Here is a 21217-nt window from a genome sequence, read left to right on the forward strand (position 1 = left end):
CCCAGGGTCTCGAGCTTGATGACGAGCTTGGAGGGCACTATGGTGTTAAATGCCGAGCTGTAGTCGATGAACAGCATTCTCACATAGGTATTCCTCTTGTCCAGATGGGTTAGGGCAGTGTGCAGTGTGGTTGGAATTGCATCGTCTGTGGACCTATTTGGGCGGTAAGCAAATTGGAGTGGGTCTAGGGTGTCAGGTAGGGTGGAGGTGATATGGTCCTTGACTAGTCTCTCAAAGCACTTCATGATGACGGAAGTGAGTGCTACGGGGTGGTAGTCGTTTAGCTCAGTTACCTTAGCTTTCTTGGGAACAGGAACAATGGTGGCCCTCTTGAAGCATGTGGGAACAACAGACTGGGATAGGGATTGATTGAATATGTCCGTAAACACACCAGCCAGCTGGTCTGCGCATACTCTGAGGGCGCGGCTGGGGATGCCGCCTGGGCCTGCAGCCTTGCGAGGGTTGACACGTTTAAATGTTTTCCTCACGTCGGCTGCAGTGAAGGAGAGTCCGCATGTTTTAGTTGCGGGCAGTGTCAGTGGCACTGTATTGTCCTCAAAGCGGGCAAAAAAGTTATTTAGTCTGCCTGGGAGCAAGACATCCTGGTCAATGCTAGGCAAACTTAATACGAGAGCAAAGCTAGCAATAGCCAGATGTGGGTAGCTAGCTGGCGTTAGCTGTGAGGACTCGTAGCGGTACTTTAGCTCAGCACAGGCCGGTACACTGAAAAAACTTTAAAACACTCGCAGGACTTGTAGAAGAGCTGCCCGAGCATGTTTGTTTCCCATTGTGTACAGCGGGGTCATAATAACTCTGGGGAGAAGCATTTCTTAACCGGGTTTTGCTATTCGAAGCTTCGCCATGAGGCTTTTGATGTTAGCTAGCTAGTGTTCACCTTAGCCTAAGACAACCGCGTGAACAGCGTTGTTTCTTCAATCTTGACTCTGTTTTGGCCATAGCCCCTGTGAGGTGTACCTGGTCAGATTAGCCAATAAAAACAAGTAAATGTTTAGTGTACTTAACGAGAGAAGCAAGCTGGCCAGTAGTAGGTGGAATAACAGTTAGTTTGTAGAGCATCTACAGATGGACTATCCAAATAATCTACAGACTATCAGAAACATGTCTGTTGACTTTCAACAAGAAAGTGTCTGTAGTCCATCTACAGATGTTCAACAAACTATCTGTAGACTAAGCAGCATTTCAGCAATATGTCTTTAACCTTTCAGTAGCATCTCAACAGTATATCTCATAATTTCCAACAAGGTAGTCTATAGTCCATCGATAGATGCTCAACAATCCATATTTAGACTATCAGCAGCATATCTGTAGCCTGCCAGTAATATTTCAACATTACACAGTATCCCTTCATGCCAAGCTGAAGTGAGCTCTGTGTATGAGTGCTATAGAAGCTTTATATGACACCAATGTTTGCTTTGTAGCATCTACAGACTATACATTATGGAGTCTTAAAGGAGGCCTGGGTAAGGCCAGAATGTAATAAATATGCCAACTTTGATAAATGATTAATCAGTTATGCTTTTAGATACAAATGTCAAATATATGTCAACAATTCTTTATCCCAAGGACTATTATATGGATTATATTTTGTAAAAATTCTGCAAATCATGATAATTTTTTTGTCAGGGTTTTGTGAGGAATCACTCAACAGCAAAATCACTACCTTCTCCTAAATGCATGTTCTACCTCGGGGTTAAGTCTTAAGGGGAAGGCAATTAACTCCAAGAATGCAATGGTCCCATTATGCTGACGACAACATTATCAAGGCGTTTGAGAGCAATATCTGGAAATAGCGTTCTAAATCACTCAGCGTTGTGCTAAATCAAATCTTCTCCAATCTCCCATGCTTGGCAAAGCCTTATCGTCATGGTTTTGGACATAAAGTTTCAAGTGAGGATAACAACTTAGTTTCATGTCATCATATTCTCTCTTTCTGTGGTGCCATTTTTGTAAAGCTAGGGAAGTGTCTCTAAATGACAGATAAAATGCTTAGCGTACCATAATTCCTAGTTCAATTTCATTAATGATACAAATAACCTTAATGGGCAAAGGTAAAAAATAATTGACATACAGAAGTGTTAACACCACTATTACCCATATCCATTATCAAACTAACTGTAAGATCTCTCAACAACACACGGCATGAATAAATACACATGCAAGTCCACTTCCTCTATTTCATGCATTCTACAAACATAGAATTGTGCTTCCGCCTCATAATATGCCTGACAATTTACCCTGATAATCTCACCACTCAGTCAATGGTTCAATTTTCACAGTGTCAGAAAAGCAACAAGGCAAAGCACAACAAGGCAAATAAAAATGACTCCAGCAAAGAATTCACAATCATTATGTGTCAATTGTATGGCAGCTTTCTCTTACGCACTCACACACACAAACAGCACACCCACTCATGACCGCATGCTTCCCTCAATCTCCTCTGCTTACCGTTTATATGTTTAACATCTAATTTTCAACCGGTACGATGACAATGTTAATAGGTCTGTGCATCTGGAGCTCTGAGCAGTAGCAGCATGCATTGAGAAATAAGCCCTCCACCAATGCTGACTGAATACAGCATGCAGGAGGGACCTCAAAGCTGAATGAAGCAGGAGGGGCAGAGATGAGTGGGAGGGAGAGAGAGGAGGGGTTTGTGGTGTTTCAGCACATTAGCAAAGAGGTTGAAAAGTGAAAGTAGCCTACCTCATGTCAAACATCTCTCCATCAGAAGAAGCCTAGGGGGGTTAGATAAAAGAAAGAAATGAAAAGATTAGATGGATCATGTTTTTATCCCGGTTGTTATTGAGCTGAGGAACTCTATCTAGTATCTTTAACGAGCCACTTTTCAGTGGTAGAACTGTCTCTCACTTACACACTCCATATCAGCATTGAGACAGAGAGAGAGAGACAGAGAGGAGAGGAAAATGACAGATTTACAGAAAGACGAAAGAAGAATGGGACCTGGTACCCCTGTGGCCATGGGTAACGAGAGAGATCTAATTTTACTTTTCTTTTTTAATTGAAGTTGAAAATTACCTGCTGATTTTGCAAAAGTTTTTGGGGGTGCTGTTGCAGTAGAAAGACTGAACTGAGATAAAAACAGAGCCGTAAAAAGCTGGAAAAGCTTGGAAAAGAACTAGAAAATAAATTACTAAGATAAAATATAATTGGAGATGTCTGCTCTTCCAGGACAAAGAAAAACGTTGAAAGTAAAGTAGAGAGAGTTACCCGAGACCTTGGTGGCAAGCTTCACAATAATAGATCTGAAAAAACATAACATCTCTTATTTCACAGGGAGAGCCCCACAGCCTTCCTGTCACGCCCTGGTCGAAGTATTTTGTGTTTATCTTTATGTATCGGGTCAGGCCAGGGTGTGGCATGGGGTTTTTGTATTGTGGTGTGTTTTGTCTTGGGGTTTTGGTGTGTATATATTTATTGGCATTGTAGCTTAGTGGGGTATCTTGCAAAGTCTATGGCTGTCTGGAGTGGTTCTCAATCAGAGGCAGGTGTTTATCGTTGTCTCTGATTGGGAACCATATTTAGGCAGCCATATTCTTTGAGTTTGTCGTGGGTGATTGTCCTTAGTGTCCTTGTAACTGTCTAGTGTTAGTTTGCACCAGTTTAGGCTGTTTTGGTTTTCGTTACGTTTATTGTTTTGTAGTGTTTGTGTTTAGTGTGTTTTTTGATTAAACATGAATCGTAATCTACACGCTGCGTTTTGGTCCGACTCTCCTTCACCACACCTAGAAAACCGTTACACTTCCACACTGCCCTGTCCACGAAATACCCAAAACAGAAAGAATGGTATTGGAAAAACAGATAACAATCAACGAGGACAATGACGGAAATGGCCTGTGCTTCACCTTTAACATCTACCATAACGGCACCATCATGGGTCAGAAAGCAGCCTGAGGAAGTTCCAGGAAGACTTCCATTGCCTCAGAGAAGAAGCAAAGGAGCAAGAAGCCTCTCCACAGACCAAAACCCAGGAGAACACCGCTCCAAGCTCTGACAGCAGCCCTGTCTCTCCAAGACTCATCCAACATCAAATTGCTCATTGACAGTCTGTTTTAGAAAGAGACTTTGCTGCATTGAGGGAAATCCTTGACTTGCCTACAGGAGAACAGGCAGTCAGCAGCCGACAGAGGAGGAGACCAGTCTGGTATCTCACATGAAACAGCAACAGAGTAAGAATCGGGAGCTATAGTCCGCCATGAGAGAACTGGAGGAGGACAACCAGGGCCTCAGAATGGAAGTGCTGTCGCTGAGAGAGATGCTGACTACCACAGCCACCTGCATCACTAACAGAGAGAGCTGAAGGAAAAGGTCATCAGCCACCAGCCACCAGCCCTGCCAAACAGCCACCTCCTCCCTCTCTTCCTCCCATCACACACACACACACTTTGTCCCCCTCACATCGACACACACCATGACCCACCCAGCACTGACACACACCCCTGCCCAGCACTGAAACAATGAGAGGAACAACCCAGGGATTGCACTTGTGTGATTCTAACGGGAAGTTCATTGACCTGAAGTGTCTTTCCCTGGGAAAAGAGTCATCAAGCTCTGGTGCCCCACCACAGACACTGCCATGGAGTTGCTCTCAGACAAGAGACTGAAAGAGGCAGAACACATCCTGATCCACACCGGGACAAACAACGTGACGGTATGCAGGGACAACATGGCCAATGCTCTGATCCAAGTAGCTACTAAAGAGTTCCCATCAGCCAGTACCACACTTCACTCAACTCCCCAGGCTAGATGTGCCCCAGCCAATCAGACACCATCAACACAGAGGTATCACAGGTTTGTTCCCCTCTGACAAAGGTGCACCTAGTGCATCACTGGGACATTCAGCCTCACCAAGAACGGAGTTAGGTTCTTTGCAAAAGCCCTGAAAGATACTGCCCTGGACCGGACCCCCTTAAATACACCAAACCCAGAGACTCTAACCAACACTTCAAGAATCCCAGGGCCCCTCCTCAACATCCAAGGTGCCCCAAGCTACAGAGAGCCCACATCCCCACTGGACCCAGTCACCACTACTCCTGGTCCTCATGCCTCCCCCCATGAGTCATCCCTTGCAGAGCACCCAGCACAACATGCAGCACAACAGAATAGCTATGAAGCAGTGACTGCAACAGGGTCCCCAGCACCAGGGCCGGATTAAGAAATCCTATGGAATTTTTAACTGCGGCCTTCCCGACTCTAGGCGTACTGGTAACTGCCAAAATAAAGAAAACAATTGAGTAAACAAGGGATACAAGGTATTTGTTTTGGTGTGGGGTGCATTGAAGCTGTTCTGGCAACTCGTGGTGGCCCAACATCCTTTTAAGACACTTTATGTTGGTGTTTCATTAATTTTGGCAGATATCTGTATGTGCTTGTGATAACTTAAGTTATCACACAGTTATTCAATTATGCTCTATGGTATTTTGAACATCGAGAGCTTGCTCCTGTTGTTGGATAACATATGTGACTTGTTTCAGGAAACTAGGCATATCTCGCACGTCACTACTTTACAGAGAACCACTTGAATGTAAACTTATTTTTTTAATCAGAAATGCCTTCTGTTACATGTGAACTTTCATGTGCCTTCATAACACATGTGTATGCTATCTGTAAATACAAATAAAATAGTTAAATTAGGAGCCTAGTTGGTTTAGCAATGGAAAAAGTCAGCAACCTTCCCGCTAGCCATGATTGGCTGAGATAGAATGGCCTGGACATGCTAAGAGATGAGTTCGGAATGGTCTGCCATGTAGCATAGCACACTTCAGTCTATAACATCAGTATGTGTAGGTAATCCTTTCTAGCGCTTCTTTTTTGAAAGATATCACATAATAGAACTGCATAAGTGTTGCTGTCCACTTTCTGGAGGACCGAGTTTTGAAATCAGTGGAATTAGAGTATAATAGCTAAGAAAATTCTGACATTTGATTGCAAATATGCAGACTGAGTCGAAAAGAGAACACAGAAGGCTGTTGTATAAAACACATGTTTCCAGATTACATCCTCAAACTAAGGGCAACCATGGCATCTGTGACAGAGAGGGAGAAGCCATCCCTGTACACAGGTAAGATAGTCTAGCTAGCTACATTTTCAGATATTACACATTTCTAATTTTGACAGAAAGTTGTTTTCATTTCAAGTTACAGTGTACGATTAGCTAGCTAGCTAACGTTAGCTGGTTAGTGTTACGTGTATGAACTGTGAAGTAATATTATTTGTATCTCAGAGGCATTTCTAGTTATAGCCTAACATTAGCTAGCTACCATTTAACCTGGTTGGTTAGCTACCTGCAGATTCATGCAGGGTGGTAACGTTATGAGTTGGGATTATGATTCATTGTTTAGCTAGCTAGCTACATGTCTAAACAAAAGACTCCACAATGCAAGTAACTATTTCAATAGAATGTTGTCACTGCGACAATGTAGCTGGTAAATTCACTCTGTCTATCTACTCTGAATTCAGAGCACTCTTGTCTGAGTGTGCCAGAGCGCAGAATAACTGACAAATTTATATGAAAGTTGAATATGACCGGTGTCAGTAAACATTGGCAAAAAAGCGTAATTAAATTGTTGCCTGCTGCACAGTTGCAGTCACCAACGCTCTGGAAAACATAAAAACAGCCTTACCAGCTCTGCTAGGGTGAGTAAAATGGTCAGAGTGAGCTGTTCTCTCATTTATGTCTGGAAGTAGCTAGCAAGCTAGCCAACGCTAGCCAGTTAGCTTGGGTGATTGACTGTTGTTGTTGGGGTGATCCGAGCGTTCTGACCTAACTCCTCAGCCAGAGTGTGCTATGAAAGCTCCGAGAGTGAAACGCTCTAGATTTATTCACGGACAATTTGACAACGCTCTGAGTTTACACACTCTGACAATCCAGATAAAATTTACAAACACACCTGTAGTATAAACCAGACTTTAATCTTGAAATATTTGGTTGTTTAGTCCATAGTGTCATGACTCTCTCTCCTTGGTGAGGATCAAAGGTGCAGATCAACTGGCAATGGCTGACAGTCAGACCACCCTCTCTCCCACAGGAGAGGGGGGAGTTGGGCCGGTTTTTATGACTTAACAGCCGGTCGTACATTTAGAGAGAACTTTCTCTCTCTTGCCCTGCAGTATTAAAAATTACAGAGAGATTCTGGCAACTGTAAACTTCAACATCAAACAATGAACACTGGGACAATATATTTCAACATCCGAATGTTGGGAATGATGAGAGATGGAATGTCGAAAATTAATGTCTATTTTGTGATGCCATTAAAATTATTATAAATACGTTATAATGAAAACATTGTAACTTGAAGAGCTTTTACACTGTGTATATCAGGTTTACACCCTTTTTGTTGTGTAGAAAATATCAAGGATAAAGAATGTTTTTGTGAAGATAAGATTGTGATTTTAGTTCTCTAACGAGATCATAGTAAATGATGATACCTTGCCTCGTAACTAGCCACGCCCCAGGGAGCCCAGAGAGTGTGTCACCATGACGTAAACGCCCCTTTCTACCCAAGGGTATAAGAGGTTTGAGTTAAGAATTAACATACCAGACTAGACGGACCATAAGCTGCAGCTTGGTCTACATTAGTCACGACCCCGAAAACTGCAACATGAGGTTGAAAAAGACAATGGAACCTCTAAACAATCAATGCTACAGTTGAGTAGCTGTTCTGTGTCAAAGACGGTACATTTAAGTAGGACCATCCAGTTATTCTCTTCAAATCATCGTTGCCTACACTGCTTTCATCACCACTATGGGATCATCGACACCGTCCTCAGAAGACCACTCTTCCAGAAAGAGTGCAAGTAAACAGACAACTAAGAGGGAGGACATTGTGACCTCTTGTGGACAATCAGAGACTTACACCTGAGAACAAAGTAGAAGACCATCTCGAGAACAGGCCCCCCTTCTTACCAAGCGGAACCCTGCCCACGAAGGCCTGGGCCCAACAAAGATACCCAACGAAGACCTTCAACATGTAAATATGTACAGTCGTGGCCAAAAGTTGAGAGAATGACACAAGTATTAATTTTCACAAAGTCTGCTGCCTCAGTTTGTATGATGGCAATTTGCATATACTCCGGAATGTTATGAAGAGTGATCAGATGAATTGCAAAGTCCCTCTTTGCCATGCAAATGAACTGAATCCCCCCAAAACATTTCCACTACATTTCAGCCCTGCCACAAAAGGACCAGCTGACATCCTGTCAGTGATTCTCTCGTTAACACAGGTGTGAGTGTTGACGAGGACAAGGCCGGAGATCACTCTGTCATGCTGATTGAGTTTGAATAACAGACTGGAAACTTCAAAAGGAGGGTGGTGCTTGGAATCATTGTTCTTCCTCTGTCAACCACGGTTACCTGCAAGGAAACACGTGCCGTCATCATTGCTTTGCACAAAAAGGGCTTTACATGCAAGGATATTGCTGCCAGTAAGATTGTCATGACGTTGGCCTGGGGGGTTGGTTTATGACAGTCATAAATACCTCTTCCCCCCTTTTTCCTCTCTCTACCCTACTATAAGGTTACATTCGCAAAACTCTTGGTTAACATAGAGATTCTGGGAACGTCAGAATGTGGGGGGAAATGAACTATATTCTGGTAATCCGAACAATTGAACAAATGCGGTGGTACTTAATGAATATGATGTCAGTTCGGTTGTCATCCGAGACATTCTCATCAATGATAAGATTACATAAACTCTACAGTCGAAAGTCTACACATCAGAGTTATCGGATTCACATGGAATTGTTGTTCAATTTAAATGTTTGAATATGAAATTATTTGTGATGGGATGAAATGTGATTTTATCTTCTAAAATGAGAGATGTGGGTTTTCATAAGTTAGGGCTGCTCACTCAGTGGCCCCCCTCTGTGAAGGGACATGGGCTATAAAACTTTTCAAACACGCCCTCTTCTCCCTTCCTATATAAAGCCTTGACGACAATAGAGCTTCCTGTTCCGATGATATGAGGGTGACGGTCATATGTCAGAATGGTTCAGATGATAACTACAGAACTAAGCCAACATCAGCATGAGCTTTGGTTGCTGATGTTAAGTAGGACCATCCACTCTTATTCACTACAGAAGTGATAACTCCTAGCTGTTGAGTTAGCGACCACAGCTGCAAACGCAGGATAGGAAGGAACAGACAGAGTATCCCGTCTATCACACAACGACGTTACTACAATTTATCCAAGTGACCACCAGAGACATTCTTCAAAGGACAGAGGACTCGGTTTGGCAACACGGTCTTCCATCTACCACCAACCTACTGAAGCGCAGAGTAAATATTTATTGCATTTTCCTTTTCCAAATGGGCGGTAATTTAGAATGCATAAGATACTATATTTACGATAGCACAGCTTTTTCCCATTGTTCCTCAGTGTCCCGCTCTTTCACTCAACCCAGACCCTTTGTGTAACAAGCTGTCATATCTGTTCCGCCAGCTAGGGACGTTTTCCTTTATGACGTAATTTGTAATCAAGTTATGATTTAATTATGTGTATGTGTGATTAGTTAGGTATTTAGTAAATAAACGATTAAACCCAATTTTGCATTGCTGATTCAAATTGTTAGCCAGGGTTCTTGCAGATAACCAAGAATGTACAACTTTCAGATGAGACTGAAGTAAGATTAAGATTAATGTTGACTGCTATGGATGTAAAATATTACTAGGTCTTTAAGAGTTTATTCGGAAGATAACAGCTCTATAAATATTATTTCGTGGTGCCCGACTAGACTATCTAGTTAATTACATTTACATGATTAGCTCAATCAGGTGATATTATTTACGGAGAAATTATTTTATCGAATAGCATGTCATATCACTTAATCCGGCATAGCCAAAGACACGACACAACTATTTATATAAATGATTTAGACAAAAATGTCCAAAATGCGCAATTTAATTTTTATGCTGATGATACTGTTATTTACTGTTGTGCCTCGTCTCTTACAAAAGCTTTCCAGAACTTGCAAACTGCTTTTTATACTGTTCAACATACCCTGTGTCAATTGAAGCTTATCCACAATACTGACAAAACTAAACTAATGGTGTTTTCTAAAGCAGGAAATAGACCTCTGAACCTTTCACCTATATTACTACCTGTCAGGGCAAGGAGATTGAGGTTGTAACCTCATAAATATCTTGGAATTTAAATTGATGACTGCCTCTTTTAAATTGAAGCTGAAATTGGGATTTTATTTGAGGAATAAGGCCTGTTTTTCATTTGAAACCAGAAGGCGGAGAGAATCAGCTACATTTATGCCTTTACTAGACTATGGGGATATTTTATATATGAATGCTTCCACTCAGTGTTTGAGATCAATTGACACCCTATACCATGGCACTTTCAGATTTATTTTAAACTGCAAAATTCTTACGTACCACTGCACTTTGTATACCAGGTTTGGCTGGTCACTCGTAGGCTCAGGCACTGGTATACTTTTATTTACAAAGCCATTTGGGGTTTACTACCTTTTTATTTGGGGATTTTTATTGTTCAGAAATGTGGTGGGTACTCTCTTCTTTCGCTGGACTTTATCCTGCTAACTGTTCCAAATGTCCGAACTGAATTTGGTAAAAGGGCTTTTATGTACTCTGCGCCATCGTCTTGGAATGCCTTACAAAATACTTTTAAACTGGAAGAACTTGTCCAGATTGGTATTTTTAAATCACTGATGAATGATCTTGAGACTGATTCCCTGACCTGTCAATGTTTTTAATTTGCTGTTTTTGATTTTGTTATACTCTTGTGAATTCTATGGTTTTTACTAGATTACTTGTAGTTTCTTGTTGTTTGTCTGTAATTTTTGCAATGACTTGGTGCTGCCTATCTTGGCCAGGATGCTCTTGAAAAAGAGATTTTAAATCTCAATGAGCCCTTCCTGGTTAAATAAAATTTTAAAAAATGTAAAAGAGCCACATAACCCACCGTGCACTATTGACTTGAGCTCTAGAACAGGTTTCTAAAGTCTCAGAGCTTTAGGTCTGACGGTTCTTTGATAGTTCGAACAAAGGTAACTGTTGCAGGCTCTGTGTGTCTGTAAGCCACTCACTGTGTTACTCCCCATTGACTGTGTGTGTGATTTCAGAAAATCACAAAAATCACATAACTCGCCTTAACAGATTCGTCTGAACATGCCACAACTGGATCTGCAACTTAAAGATAAAAAAAGAATTCTTTGACGATCACTAATTGTACGATTTCTCGTAAATTGCGATAGATAAATTGCTGGTTCTTTTTTTTCCTGACACCGTAGGTTCATGTACTTTGACGTGAAGCAGTCAAATTAGTGCTCTGTTTTTGTTTTTGACCTTTAACCTGTTGAGTGTAGGGGACAGTATTTTGATGTTTGGATGAAAAACGTACCCAAATGAAACTGCCTATTTCTCAGGCCCACAATCTGGAATATGCATATAATTTTCAGATTAGGATTATAAACTCTAAAGTTTCCAAAACTGTCAAAATATTGTCTGTGGGTATAACAGAACTGAAGTGCCTAAGAGAAATTAATCTCCCTGTTCTATTGCATGCCTTCCCTCCATTTAAAGGGATAACAACCAGATTTATTTCCCTATGGCTTCCACATGGTGTGAACAGTCTTCAGACATAGTTTCAGCCTTTTATTATGAAAAATGAGCGAGAACGATCACATCACGTCAGTGGATGGCTTGATGCCAGCAGGGTTTTGCATGCACAACAGCTTGGAGCAGACTTTTTCTCTCTCTCTCCTCTTGAAAAAGCTACGGTCCGGTTGAAATACTATCGATTATTTATTGTAAAGACAACCTGAGGATTGGTTATAAAAAACGTTTGACATGTTTCTACGAACGTTACGGATACTATTTGGAATTTTTGTCTGCCCGCCATGACCTGCCTGTGGATTTCTGAACAAAACGCGCCAACCAAATGGAGGTTTTTGGATATAAAAATAATCTTTATCGAACAAAAGGAACATTTATTGTGTAACTGGGAGTCTCGTGAGTGCAAACATCCGAAGATCATCAAAGGTAAGCGATTCATTTTATTGTTTTTCTGACTTTCGTGACCAATCTACTTTGCTGCTTGTAATGTTTTGTCTGCTGAGAGATGTCCTAACATAAACGCTTGGATAGCTTTTGCTGTAAAGTTTTTTTTAAATCTGACACGCCATATGGATTAATAACAAGCTAAACTTTGTTTTGCTATATTGCACTTGTGATTTCATGAAAATTAAATATTTTTAGAAAAATGACAAATCTGAACTTTTTATAAAACGGAAACCAAATGTCCGAGAGACTTTATTTGAGGACTTCCCGGAAGATCTGGCCCTGGGGCACGGCCCGAGGCCGTTGGTGTATTTTAAAGAAATTCGCGGACGTCTAGTAAGGGACCATACATTTGCAATATGGAGATCCTCATCAATCATACAGCAAATGCCGTTTGCGTGCCTTACGTAGGTAACACCCAGATGCAGATACGTTCAATAAACAATGGTTTAATAGTCCAAGGGGCGGGCCTCCCAGGTGGCGCAGTGGTTAAGGGCGCTGTACTGCAGCGCCAGCAGAGACTCTGGGTTCGCGCTCAGGCTCTGTCGTAACCGGCCGCGACCGGGAGGTCCGTGGGGCGACCCACAATTGGCCTAGCACCGTCCGGTTTAGGGTGGGTTTGGCCGGTAGGGAAATCCTTGTCTCATCGCGCACCAGCGACTCCTGTGGCGGGCCGGATGCAGTGCGCGCTAACCAAGGTTGCCAGGTGCATGGTGTTTCCTCCGACACATTGGTGCGGTTGGCTTCCGGGTTGGATGGCGCTGTGTTAAGAAGCAGTGCGGCTTGGTTGGGTTGTGTATCGGAGGATGCATGACTTTCAATCTTCATCTCAACCGAGCCCGTATGGGAGTTGTAACGATGAGACAAGATAGTAGCGACTAAAACAATTGGATACCACGAAATTGGGGAGAAAAAGGGGTCAAATTCACACAAAAAAAAATTGTCCAAGGGGCAGGCAAGAGACAGGTCAAGGCAGGCAGGGGTCAATAATCCTGAGATAGGGCAAGGGTACAGGTCGGCAGGAAGGCTCAGAGTCAGGAAGTGGTCAGGCAGGCGGATAGAGAGACAGGACAGGCGAAGGTCAAATCCAGGAGGGCAAGAAAAAGAGAGGTTAGGAAAAAACAGGAGCTGACAGGACAAATGCTGTTAAGCTTGACAAACAAGACTAACTGGCAACAGACAAACAGAACACAGGTATAAGTACACAGGGAATAATGGGGAAGATAGGCGACACCTGGAGAGGGTGGTGACAAGCACAACGTCAGGTGAAACAGATCAGGGTGTGACAGTTATTGATGTTAGAGATATTTATATATCTTTAGGGTTTAAGTCGGGAGATATTAACACGTTAAATAACTTCTCATGGTGTCCCAAATTCCTAATGAGTTAATTGTTACATGATTAATTTAATTTAGTATCAACTTAACATAGTAGGTAATTATTATAATAATAACAGTCATTACATTAAGGATAGTCACGTCACGACAATAGCCTCACATGTGAATCCTTAGGGATGGGTGAAGGATGCTGAATGGGTGCAGACAAAGAGCTCACCAGTAGGTACTAAAACATTCAAGGGCCAATTTCTCAAAAGTGAGGTTACAAGTTTATTAACTTTCAATACAAATTACTTTCCAATTGTTCTCCAACTGTAGTGTAGGATACACCATTTTCTAGCTCTGAGTCTTTACTTTTATCCAATGTAAAAAACGCAATTTCAAATTTTGCTACATAACACCAAATCAAGCCGATTGGTCACATATTATACAGTGCCTTCGGAAATTACTCAGACTTATAATACCCCATAATGACAAAGCAAAAATGTTTTTTTGTTGTTGAAATGTTTACTAAATTATTGCAAATAAAAAACTGAAATATTATATTTACATAAGTATTCAGACCCTTTAGTCAGTACTTTCTCAAAGCACCGTTGGCAGCGATTATAGCCTCGAGTCTTCTTTGGTATGACGCTACAAGCTTGGCAAACCTGTTTTGGGAAGTTTCTCCCATTCTTCTCTGCAGATCCTCTCAAGCTCTGTCAGTTTGGGAAGCGTTGCTGCACAGTTATTTTCATGTCTCTCCAGAGATATTTGAACAGGTTTAAGTCCAGACTCTGGCTGGGCCACTCAAGGACGTTCAGAGACTTGTCCTGAAGCCACTCCTCAGTTGTCTTGGCTGTGTGCTTAGGGTCGTTGCTCTGTTCGGAAGGTGAATCTTTGAACCTTTGCCCCAGTCTAAGATCTCTCTGTACTTTTCTTTGCTCATCTTTGCCTCAATCCTGACTAGTCTCCCAGTCCCTACCAGCTGAAAAACATCCACACAGAATGATTCTGCCACTGCCGCGCTTCACCGTAGGGATGGTTCCAGGTTTCCTCCCGGCCAAAGAGTTCATTCTTGGTTTCATCATACCAGAGAATCTTGAGAGTCCTTTAGGTGCCTTTTGGCAAACTCCAAGCGGCTGTCATGTGGCTTTTACTGAGTAGTGGCTTCCCATGGCTACTCTACCATAAAGGCCTGATTGGTGGATTGCTGCAGTGATGGTTGTCCTTCTGGAAGCTTCTCCACAGAAGAACTCTAGAGCTCTGTCATAGTGACCATCGGGTTCTTGGTCACCTCCCTGACCAAGGCACTTCTCCCCCGATTGCTCAGTTTGGCTGGGCGGCCAGCTCTAGGAAGAATTTGGTGGTTCCATACTTCTTCCATTTAACAATGATGGAGGCCACTGTGATCTTGGGGACCTTTAGTGCCGAATACATTTTTGGTACCCTTTCCCAGATCTGTGCCTCCTGCTCGGAGCTCTAAAGTGGTTGAATACTTAAATAAGGTATTTCTGTTTTATATTTGCAATTTTTTTGTTGCAAAAACATCTAAAAAACTGTTTTTGCTTTGTCATTGTGGGGTATTGTGTGTAGATTGTGTTGTAGTTATTGTTACATATAGAGACAGATATGACACTATTGAGCAAAGATAGGTATACATTAGACCACAAACAGAAAGCGGACAGGAAACCAAAGATTAAACAGACATAAGTGTAATGGCCGAAGCAATACGTGCTTTACTGTGCATAAGGGCTTAGGGCAAAGAGGAGGTGACACTTAAATACATGATCTATTATGGAAAGAGCAGGACACCATTATAAAGATTAGATAGAGAGGAACAACTTAGGGTAAAGGCCATAAGTGCTTCGGGTAAAGGACATAAGTGCTTAGGTTAAAGGCCATAAGTGCTTAGGGTAAGATAGACATATATTAATTTTAGGACACGAGAGGGTCCTGCCACCATTGTAATCTAATCAAGAGCAGATACAGGCGTTATTAGACATGAACATGGAGGAAGCCTGGACTGAAAGATAATGGTGGCCGATGACCTGAGGGAAGTAACTCCATTAACATATGGAATGGACTCATATACTGTGTGTGTATAAATACAGAGCCAGTGCTCTGGGAAGGTGTGTGTTCCGCAGACCAGCTAGGCTTCTGATATGTTTGTGTTAAAAGCCTATATTGAATTCACAAGTTCTTGTAAGTGTTATATTTTGAAACGATCTTCCATGACAATTGCAGAGGATTTTTTTTTATTTAATACATTTTCGAATAAGGCTGTAACAACAAAATGTGGAAAAAGTCTAGGGGTCTGAATACTTTCCGAAGGCACTGTATATAGATATAGAAATAAATATATATGACTCACTGCCTGGATTCTGTCTTATGTAGCAACATTTGAAATTCTGTTTTTTACACTGGATAAAAGTAGAGACCCAGAGCTACAAAATGGTTTATCATACACTGCATTTGAGGAAACAATGGGAAAGTAAATCTGCTTTGAAAGTTGATCAACTTGTATGTTTTGGTACTACTGTTGGAGAGCCCTTTGTCTACACCCATTCAGCATTGCTCACACCCTCTTAAGCCTTAGCCCCACCCATCTCTTTAAGGGTTGATCTGTGCATTCTGTACTGACTTGCCAGCTACATCCAGACATCTAAGAGAGAGAGAGAACAGCTGTGCTGTCAGATTGTCCGTTCATAAATTCAGAGTATTTCGCATTCACTGGACGCTCTGGCCAATAAGTAGGGCTGTTCCGAAAGCTCTGACCTCACAATGATCACCAAGCGGTGATGCAACGAGTCAGGATGCTCTCGATGGTGCAGCTGTAGAACGGTTTGAGGATCTGAGGTCCCATGCAAAATCTTTTCAGCATCTTGAGAGGGAATAGGCATTGTCGTGCCCTCTTCACAACTTTGTTGGTGTGTTTGGACCATTATAGGTTCTTAGTGTTGTGAACACCAAGGAACTTGACCAGCTCCATTACATCCCCCTCAATGTGAGTGCAACACTTTCAGGAAACTAAGCGTTTGCCGCATGTCACTAGTTTAATGGAAAGGCATTTGAACGTAAACAAAAAGTATTTCTGCATGTTTTTTTGGCAGAAATGCCGTCTGGAACATCTGAACGTTAATGTGCACATTTGTTTTTCATCCGTAAATACGAATAAAAATGTAAAATTATGAGCCTAGTTGGTTTAGCCATGGAAAAAGACAGGAACCTTCCCGCTAGCTATAATTGGCTCAGATAATTGATGGGCTAGACATGCCAGAATTTGGATGGGTCTTCCATGTAGCATTGCTTCTGTTTATAACGTGAGCTGCTCAGTATATGTTGATAGTCCTTTCCACTGCGCCATTTTTGAAATATATAACGTTAACCATCGAGAACTACAAAAGTTTTGATACTTTTCTCAACATTGATGCCCTGAATTTAGCATACGCTGTCGACAGATCAGTTGGATAAAGTGATTTGCTATTTTCTGCACACGCCAGTCAGTGTGTAGAGTGTCTCAGGTAAGTGTCTCAGGTAAGCGTCATCTTTCTGTTTTTGATAAGTAACCATTTCCCTCTACTGTTTACACTTTCTGTATCTTGTGCATGTGACAAATCAACCTTTTATTTTATAGTGTGTGTTTATCAGAGACGGTAATGTGAAGAACAGCATGACCTGCACTAAACTCAGATTAGGATATAGGCCAAGGACTAGATCAAGTGTATTTTTACCTGTTGTTTTCCCTTATGGTTGTTTTCCATGTCAAAAATCTAGTTTTCAGATTTCTGTATTTTGAAAGTTACATATTTTGAAAACTTGATTGCTGACATGCAAAACATTTTGGGACAGTATCAACAAAGGACTAATGAAACAAATACCAAAAGATAGTTTTGGGATGGAGTTTTCCTTTAACAGCAGTGCATCAGTGGCTTCGAAAGTCACTAACAAAACACTGGCATAGAAAGCAAGGAGAGCATACTATATGTAAATTTAACCCCCTATTAAAATCTGGTTTAAAATATTTGTCTCCGTTATCCAACCAATCCTTGTGTATGGCAATGAAATATGGGGCCCACTATTAAAGTCAAAATATACATAATGGGACAAAACACCCACAGAAAACATAATCTTTTAAGTTTGTAAAACGTCCTACACAGAAATCCCACAAACCATGCATGCAAATCAGAACTTGCAAGGCTGCCTCTTGCACTGCCCTCTGAGAAAAGGGCATGTGCATTCAGGGTGCACCTAGCTCAATCATACATGTGCAGAACATGTTGGGCGGCAGGTAGCAGCCTAGTGGTTAGAGTGTTGGGCCAGTAACCAACAGGTTGCTGGATCAAATCCCCAAGCTGACAATGTAAAAATCTGTCGTTCTGCCCCTGAGCAAGGCAGTCAACCCAAGTGGATGAACCCCAAACATAGAAAAACATTAACCAAATACAGAATTAGTGATCAAAGATCACATACAAACTTGACATACAATTTTCACCAAATGCAAATACTAATGTAGTGATAGTCTGATGGCGGCATCCCACTGGGCAAAAACTGGTTGTATCAACCTTGTTTCCACGTCATTTGAACCCCAAAAAAGCAATGTGGGAAAGGAATTTAATTTCCAAAAAGTCATCAACGTGAGGGCATTTAATATTTTTTTCACCCAACTTTTAACCTAAATCCAAGTACATGGTAAATTGTTTTGTTTTTTACAACGCAAACTCCATAGCCTTTCAAAATGGATTTACAATTCTTCCAATGCTTTACGGCATGCGTAAACACACCCAATAATATTAATTATGTTAAATATATTACACACACACACACACACATACAGTATATCAAAAAATAAAGTTCTAACAGAATTTCCATATCAATAATCAAAATGTCTGAAAAATGCAGTCCTGCAGGTTTTTGCGCCAACCCTTATATAGCCCACCTGATTCTAATAATTGGCTGGTTGATAAGCTGAATCAGGTTAGTCACAACTGGGGTTCGAGCGAAAACCTACAGGAGGGTAGCTCTCTAGGAACAGGGTTGGAGAACCCTGCTGTAAAAGATTGACATGTACATTTGAGTAATTTTGCAGATGCTTGTATCCAGAGCGACGTATAGGAGCAATTAAGGTTAAGTGCTTTGCTCAAGGCAAATCGACAGATATTTTTCACCTAGTCAGCTCGGGGATTTAAACCAGCAACCTTTTGTTAGTGGCTCAATGCTCTTAACCGCTAGGCTACCTGCAGCCCCCTATTATGCTGTATAACAAAACAGATTATTATAAATATCATTGTGATAATACTATTATCGTTATATTTATGACTACGACTTTAATTCAAATTGATTCAAATTAATTCAATCTCCCAACCTGTCCCCCCAACACACACCCACACACTAATAGACAGTTGCTAGTTTACTGGCACACGTTGAATTCTAATCAGGAAATCGACCTTCCCTTGATTTTAGGCTTTGTGTCCAGTCCTGTCCACCCCAGCAAAATCATACAGTTAAGTAATAATGCCAGAGAAGCTGGTGTTTGGAGGGTATGTTGGCACGGGTGTTGTTAAGCCCAATACTTTCTCGGACCGGCAAACCGTGCCAATATATCCCCCAAACACCGGCTTCGAGTACATTATCACTTTTATAATCATTAAAATAATGATTTACATATTTTCATTAAAAACACATTTTGTTTACTTTATTTATACTATTTCATCCTTCCACAAGATATAGTCCCGACACAAATCTTGGGTTGCTACCCAAGCCGGCTGGTTTTTCGTTCTATCAGTTCGGTTGCCAGATATGTGACAGTCATTCAGTCTTTTTGTTCTTCATCAATGGCGACCCAGTCGCTCATTCTAAATTTTCCTATGCGATATTGGCTGGCAACGTTCTTATCCCGTGTTTACTAGCTAGCCAACTACGGCTAACTTACAGTCACGTCAAACAGTGCAGCCAGAATGACAACGAAGTAGCTGCATTTGCATTTGTTCAACCTGTTTTCTATCAACATTTATTTGGATACACCCATAACAATGAGCTAATGATGTGCAATTTCACCTGGCATAGAAAATGGACACTGTTGCTTGAGAGCTAGCCAACAACACAGCTAACACAATCACTTCAAACTGAAAAAGTAGCTGCACTTTGTTTAGTTTTACCTGTTTTCTATTGATAGTTCTTTGTATATATCCATAAAAATTATGCCGATTCGTGATTTCGACTGGCTGAGAGAAGCTGCCTTACCTGTCTGTCTCATCTCGACTCCCGACACGTTCATTATATCATATGGGACAGCTGGAGATCAAATTTGAATATTGAAACAATGCTGCAAATGTCGGTAGACATTTTAGTCTAAAAGAAATGTGAGATAATGTCTAGATGTTTTTTATATTGGAGATCAAGTTTAAAAATTGCCTGGCTGAGCTGATGACAATGTATTGCGCAGTCAGCTGGACCAGAGTAAATAGGCATTTTAAGATCATAGATTTAGATGGTGGTAACAGCTCGAATGCGGTTTTAACCAATCAGCATTCAGGATTAGACCCACCCATTGTATAATAGCCTATACTACTACCCAAGTGCCCTTAGCAGTGTTAAAGAGACCACTGTTGTTAATGGCATTTCAGAAGCAGCAACGCTGGAGCCAAGCCAAAGAAAGAGGACTGCGAATTATTTATGTTGGGTACCTTCACAGGCAGGTAGAATTGTGAAATGTGTTTTTAAACCATCTGTCAAAGCAGCCATGTTTCTTCTCAGCGTGGACAGTGAGTGAGAGGGGTTGTGAATAAAGCTAATGTATATTTATCGACATATGCCAAAGACCATAACCATCACCAGTATTTATATTGCTATGGCTGCTCACAGTTTAGAGGGGAGAAAAATTGTATATGGGCAACAGATGTCTAGAACAGATATATAGTATAACTACAGTCTATTCCATTGACATTACACAAATCCATGAAAGTTTGTAAAAATGCTTGGGTTACCTGCACAATTAGGGTGTATTGGGAATATAATCCCATTCACAAACTTGTCAAATGTGTATATCTGCATTTATGGCTTAGCTGCAAAGTCTGAAACGTATCCCGCCATTACATAAAACTCTGGTCCCTGTCCTGCCTGTGTAGTTTTGTACACCATACTGTAACTAAGTAATCTGTCTGCTCAACTGTATGCCAATACGCAAATGCAATTATTTATTCATGCAACGCTTTATTATGAAGGGGATTTTTATCCCAGCCCCTCTAACTCAAAACATCTTCCCGCGGCTATGTCCATTGCTATTAAACATGTCTATAGCATTTTTTCTGGATTTCTACACATGGGGAGAATCTTTTAGCGGGGCCTGGGAAAAAATGACTTTTATAAACGCATTTACATGATAGAAGGCATAAGTAGAATATTTTTTAATACCACACAAATAACTTAAATAAGAGGCTACTCTGACAGTGACAAACTGAGAGCAATAAAAACTATGAAGGGACACAGATTTTGCAATATTAGGAGAGGAAAATATACACTGAGTGTACAAAACATTAGGAACACCTTCCTAATATTGAGTTGCACCCAGTTTGGGCCTCAATTCGTCAGGGCATGCACTCTACAAGGTGTCGAAAGTGTTCCACAGGGATGCTTCCCAAAGCTGTGTCAAGTTGGGTCTGAACAGAGGGAGCTCTGCAACTGGATCCTGGACTTCCTGACACGCCAACCTCAGGTGGAGAGGGTAAGCAACATCACCTCCGCCACACTGACCCGCAACCCAGGGGTGTGTGCCTAGTCCTCGGTGTACAAATCACTAAATACTTCAAATGGTCCAAACACACATGCACAGTCGTGAACA

General features: G+C 41.4%; 1 long non-coding RNA gene across 1 annotated transcript; it reads right to left on the bottom strand.

Annotated features, from left to right (window-relative positions):
- Window positions 1-2051: 2051 nt before the first annotated feature.
- LOC127915977 (uncharacterized) lies at window positions 2052-19847 on the bottom strand. Its single transcript, XR_008093187.1, has 3 exons — window positions 19621-19847; window positions 2722-2753; window positions 2052-2617 (listed from the first exon to the last, which is right to left on the bottom strand). It is a non-coding gene; the product is annotated as an uncharacterized LOC127915977 (long non-coding RNA).
- Between the last annotated feature and the right edge of the window lie 1370 nt (window positions 19848-21217).

Source organism: Oncorhynchus keta, chromosome 35 (genome assembly GCF_023373465.1).
Source record: "Oncorhynchus keta strain PuntledgeMale-10-30-2019 chromosome 35, Oket_V2, whole genome shotgun sequence".
Taxonomy (NCBI): Eukaryota; Metazoa; Chordata; class Actinopteri; order Salmoniformes; family Salmonidae; genus Oncorhynchus; species Oncorhynchus keta.